General features: G+C 38.6%; 1 pseudogene; it reads right to left on the minus strand.

Annotated features, from left to right (window-relative positions):
• Nucleotides 1–1805: 1805 nt before the first annotated feature.
• LOC122738728 lies at nucleotides 1806–5422 on the minus strand (annotated as a pseudogene).
• Between the last annotated feature and the right edge of the window lie 850 nt (nucleotides 5423–6272).

The following is a 6272-nucleotide window of genomic DNA, read 5'->3' on the forward strand; positions in this document are numbered from 1 at the left end:
CTTTTGCCCATTCTCTTTTCCATTGCATTTATTTATTTTCCTATCTTTTCCTTCTACACTCTGATTTTTTTTGATGGGGGGAATTGCTTTAATCATGGGTTCCTTTAACATTACAAAGCATTCCTGAGGTATGTTTTTTAAAAATAATAATAAACATTTCTATTTAAAGTTTTGACTTCCAAATTCTATTCCTCCTTCCCTCCCTCCCCTTCCCTATCCCTCAGGTGGTAAGCATTCAGATATAGGTTATACATGTTCAGTTATATAAAAAATTACCATATTAGTCATTTTGTATGAGAAAACTTGAATAAAAGAAAAAATGAAGGAAAGTGAAAAATATCATGCTTTAGTCTGTGATCAAGATTAGCTCTTTCTTTGGAGGTGGATAGTATGTTTCATCAATAGTACTATGGGATTGTCTTGGATCATTGTATTGCTGAGAATAGTTAAGTCACTCAGGGTTTTTCATCAAACAGTATTGCTGTCACTGTGCATAATGTTCTCCTAGTTCTGCTTACTTCACTGTACATCAGTTCATAAAAGTCTTTCCAGGTGTTTCTGAAATCATCCTGTTTGCCATTTCTTATAGCACAATAACATTCCATCTCCATCATATACCACAGTTTACTTAGCAATTTCCCAATTGATGGGCATTCTTTTGATTTCCAATTCTTAGCCACCACAAAAAGAGCTGCTAGAAATATTTTTGTACAAATAGGTCTTTTTCTCTTGTGGGAAATGTCTTTGGGATATAAACCTAGCAGTGGTATTGCTGGATCAAAGGGTGTGCACAGTTCTATAGCCCTTTGGGCATAGTTCCAAATTGCTCTCCAGAATGGTTGAATCTTTTCACAGTTCCACCAACAGTGGATTGGTGTCCCAGTTTTCCCACATATGAGGTATATTTAAGAATGAGGAAATTTTTGTCAGTTGACATCAAGGTTATGATACAGTGGGGCTAAAGTTACATTTCTTTAGACTACCTATGTTTACAAATTATCATATGGACTTAATGGCCAAATGGTACTTACACATCTGAAAAAAAGGAAATATTCCAACTATAGCACTTAGTAGTAAGAATCCTAGGGCAGCTGTTCAGTGGACAGAGTACTGGGGCTGAAGTCAAGAAGACATCTTCCTGAGTTCAAATCTGGCCTCAGCCAATTACTAACTATGTGACTGTGGGTAAGTCATTTAACCCCATTTGCCTTAGTCTTATCATCTGTAAAATGAGCTGGAAAAAGAAATGACAAACCACTTCTCTTTGTCGAGAAAAGTTGACTGAACATCAAGTTAGAATTCTGTATCCAGAGCCAAGGAAAGATGTCCCTAGTATATCCAATAGTCTCTGTACCATAGGTAGAGAGAGTGATGCCTATGTCTTTATGAAGGGATGTCTCTATGGTTAGCTACATCTTGGCTAAAATCAGCATGCCCTTCATGGTCCTGTTTTGTTAGAAGCAGCTAAAATCTCAGCATCATTAACCACTGTGGATTCACATAAGTCAGCTATGAGAGGAAACATGTCAGAGCTTGACATGCTGTGAGGGGTGGTAGAAAAACCAAAAAAGCCAATACACCTGAGGCAATGGCTACCTGGTCCTTAGGAAGCCTATTTTAATAGCAGTAGAATTACAAAATATGTCATTGGTCTTTTGCACTGAGGGCTTCTGAATAATCCAGCAAGTTTCTTTAGAGGTCTGTGTTCTGTGACATTCTTCTCATTGCAATTCTTTTAAGCAAAGGTCTATATCCAACAACAGCAAAACAGGAATCACAGTAGGCAAGAGCCTGAGATGCCTTCGTTAGGAGATCTGAGCCAATGTCCCATCTAGGTTCTTCTGAAAGACAGAAATAAATGCAAAGAAAGCAGGGCTTTTAGGGAATTCCTGAATGAAGTCTTGGCCTTCCTCTAAACTCTTTATAAGTTGAGGATGGAGGGGCACATAGCCCAAAAAGAGGACTTTTGCGTTAGTTCTCTCCTGACATCACCCACAGATATTGCCTGGGATATAGTAACCGAAATAGCTGTCAGGGTCTTCTAAGGGTGAAAGGCTTCCACAGCAGAAATGTGCTCATCAGAGGTCCCTGCAGAATATACACAATGAGATGGTGTAGGTCAACCCAGGCCACATCAGAGGCAAACTGTTTTACCAATGCATTTTTCTTGGGGCCTTTACACACCACACTTTCATCTAGCTTCTTCAGTAGGAAGCCCACAAACATGAAGGAGATCGTTTGTTCTTGGTCCACAAACACAGTTACCCAGCCATTGTCATATGGCTACACGGTCTTGTCTTGTACATTTAGCATTTGGGGAATGCTGGGACCACAGAGGTTCACATCCAGAATCCCAGTCTTGTTGCCTGAATGCTGGAGGGCTAGAGATGCTGCTTGACCCTATCCCTCCTTTTTGTGAAAGGACCACAATGATTTGCCTGATGCCAATCAGGTTTCTAGTCTCCTGTTTGGCCTCTATTCTGCCAGGTGTTACCTCACATCCCAATTCATATCATTTCTCCCTCCTAGAGTGAAGGACCTTTCCTCCAATCCAAAGCAACATTTCTCTGATTTTTTTTGGTGTTGTTGTTTTGGTTTGTTTTGGTTTGGTTTTAGTGAGGCAATTGGGGTTAAGTGACTTGCCCAGGGTCACACAGCTAGTAAGTGTTAAGTGTCTGAGATCGAATTTGAACTCAGGTCCTCCTGACTCCAGGGCCGGTGCTCTATCCACTGCGCCACCTAGCTGCCCTGATTTGTTTTTTAAAATACTTTTAAGCTCTTTGAAAAACTCTTGCTGTATCTCTTCCAGAAATTCTAGTTGAACTTGTGTCCAAGGTGTGCTTTATTTTGAAACTTTGCTTGTAGTATTTTGGAGTAATTTTTTTCTTTTATATTTATGTCTTGAGCATCCCTATCACCATAATTGCTTTTTATGTGGAATTCCTTTTTTAATTTGCTCAATCTTCCAGATTAGTTCCTGACTTTGGACTTGATATTAAGGTTGGATTTTCCTTATTTTTGGAGAGAAGGTCTAGGCTTGTCCTGTTGCTACTTTCTTGGGATATTGAGTATTGTATTAGGATGGTTCAGCCTCGGGACCTGCAAACTACCATTGTTACCAAAGTAATCTGATCCAGGACAGTCTGATCATTGCTCCTCTTCACATCCATCTTACGGAATCCCTGGCTTCCTTCAGAGGTCATCTCAAGTGCCACTTCATACAGGTAGATTATTCTGATTCCTACAAGTTACTTTTGTAAGGGCTAAAATTCTAGCTATACTGTCTAAAATATCTAATGAGTGGTTGCCAATAAATTATAAGCTTTAGCAAGTGTTAGACTTTTTATTTTTTTTTAGTGAGGCAATTGGGGTTAAGTGACTTGCCCAGGGTCACACAGCTAGTAAGTGTTAAGTGTCTGAGACTGGATTTGAACTCAGGTCCTCTTGAATCCAGGGCCGGCGCCACCTAGCTGCCCCAGAAAGAGTCTCTTTTTAAGAGAAAGACTAGAACTAGATTTATAAATATGTGAGTCATTTAGAGAGATGATCATTAAAATCATGAGAACCTATTAGGTGACAGTGTTTTATATTCTGTTAGATCCAAGCTTCCTGAGGGAAGGGAGTATTTTATTTTTGCCTTTGTTTTCCCAGGGAAATTAGAATAGTGACTGGCACATGCCGATTAATTGGGCCTCCCTTTCCTCATCTATAAAATAAAGATAATAATGATAATTAAACTATCTCTTTCACACAATTATTTTGAGGAAAGAATTTTGTAAAACTGAAAACTATAGAAATGTGGGTTTATTTTAATTATTATTTATAGGGTTTAGAGTTGAAAGTGTCCTTGAAAATCATCTAACACCTTCATGTTATGTGAGGGAAAACTGAAGCCTAGAAGGGGGAAGAGATTTCCAGAAGAACATTCATGAGTTAGTGGCCATGCAGGGACTAGAGCAAAGGTTCTGCACTCCACCCTCTCCTATTTGTTTACCCTTGTACTGAGGTAGGACAGGTTTGGGTTTGTTTATCCCAGAGCCTGGAGGTGTGATTAAAAAGTAAGTTTGCTCTCAAGGTTGGGAATAGGAAGTATTTACATGATTTTTTTTCCAATAAATTACTCTGAAACTTAAATTGATATTTTCAGAACTATTCTCTATGGTGGAAAACCCACAAAACACTGTATAATTATGAACTATTATTTCCAATTTTATAGATGGGAACATTGAGAAGTGAAATGACCTGTCTAAGAGCATGCAGTGAGTTAGTGGTATGGTTAAAATGTATTCAAACAGTGAGTAGGAGTCGGAGGCTGGGGGTAGGACAGGTGCTGGCTTTCATATAAGGAAAAATTCCCTACATCAAAGCTATTCAACAAGGAAATGAAGGGGCTGAGGGATGTAAAAAGGAAGGAGGAGCAAGCTGTATGTGTTCCAGCAAAGGCTTGACTCACCCCCTGTCATGGTGATGTCAAGGACTTTTCTGCTATCAGCTATTTCCAATTTATCCTCTGTATGTGTGTATACATACATAATTATTATACGTGTTATATACATATATCCACAAATTTTATATAGCATACATTATATTGTATATCACATTACATGTTATACATACATCCAAATAGAAATTATATGTGCAACACATGTTATTTATTATGATTATATTATATATTAGACTACATTTTATATCTATAATATCTGAATATATGTTATATGTGTATATATACATTATATATCTTGATCTGTGTGTATATAATGTATGTAATATAGGTATATATTGTATGCCATATATACACATATGCAAATTATATACACAATAGAATACATTATGTATATATTACATGCACATAATAATCTAACATTATATACATTAAATGTGATATATGTATAATTATATACATATAATATTATATGCCTATAATATAATGTTTAGGGTTGTTTTTTTTTAGTGAGGCAATTGGGGTTAAGTGACTTGCCCAGGGTCACACAGCTAGCAAGTGTTAAGTGTCTGAAGCTGGATTTGAACTCAGGTCCTCCTGAATCCAGGGCCGGTGCTCTATCCACTGCGCCACCTAGCTGCCCCTAAACTGCTTACTTCTTGACATCAGGAAGAGGCTAGATAAGATGTCCTAAAAATTGTCTACTTTACCCAACGCTGCCCTGCTTACTTGGGAAGCAAGGATCATACCCTTAGGCCAAAACACAAAAAAATGTGCAAAAAGTTTTGCAAAGATGATTCTACTCACCATCAGTACATGGAATATATGCATGCTTATGAACAAAATGAAATTCAGTAGATCTGAAAGAAACAGCTCTTGTTTCAAGAGAACTTAGCAGGTATCATATCCATATAGCAGTCTTGAATGGAAGAAAGCCGGCAAATGAAGGCCAGCTTACCGAAGTTGGAGCTGGATATCCATTTTTTTTTTCTGGAGTGGCTGCAGTGCAGAGGAGTACTGTGAAGCTGGCTTAGGTTTTGTGATTAAAAAGAATCTAGGGGCTTACTAGCTGTGTGACCCTGGGCAAGTCACTTAACCCCAATTGCCTGACTAAAAAAACCAAAAAAACCCAAACAAAAAGAATCTAGGGGCAGCTAGGTGGTGCAGTGGATAGAGCACTGGCCCTGGATTCAGGAGGACCTGAGTTCAAATCCGGCCTCAGACACTTAACACTTACTAGCTGTGTGACCCTGGGCAAGTCACTTAACTCCAATTGCTTCACACACACACACAAAAAAAAGAATCTAGTCAACAAGATTGTATGGAGTGAATGACAGGCTCTTGGCAATGTGATTCCATGCATATGCTCCCACTATGATGAACCCTGATGAAATCAAAGAAAAATTTTATGAAGACCCAGAGACCCTCATCATCAGTGTGCCAAAAGAAAACAAGCTTATAATCCTGGGTGACTTTAATGCCAGAGTAGGCACAGACTACCATACATGGCAGGGAGTCCTTGGCAGGAATGGAGTCAGAAACAGCAACAACAACTGTCACTAGTGAAGACCTGTGTATCTCATGACCTTCTCACAACAATGTCTTCCATTTATCTAAATACAATAAAACATCATCAATGTACCCTGACAGCAAACATTGACTTTAATTCAATTTAATTTTTTTTGGTTTGGTTTTTTGTTTGTTTGTTTGTTTTTGCGGGGCAATGGGGGTTAAGTGACTTGCCCAGGGTCACACAGCTAGTAAGTGTCAAGTGTCTGAGGCCAGATTTGAACTCAGGTACTCCTGAATCCAGGGCCAGTGCTTTATCCAC

This window comes from Dromiciops gliroides, chromosome 2 (assembly GCF_019393635.1).
Source record: "Dromiciops gliroides isolate mDroGli1 chromosome 2, mDroGli1.pri, whole genome shotgun sequence".
Classification (NCBI taxonomy): Eukaryota; Metazoa; Chordata; class Mammalia; order Microbiotheria; family Microbiotheriidae; genus Dromiciops; species Dromiciops gliroides.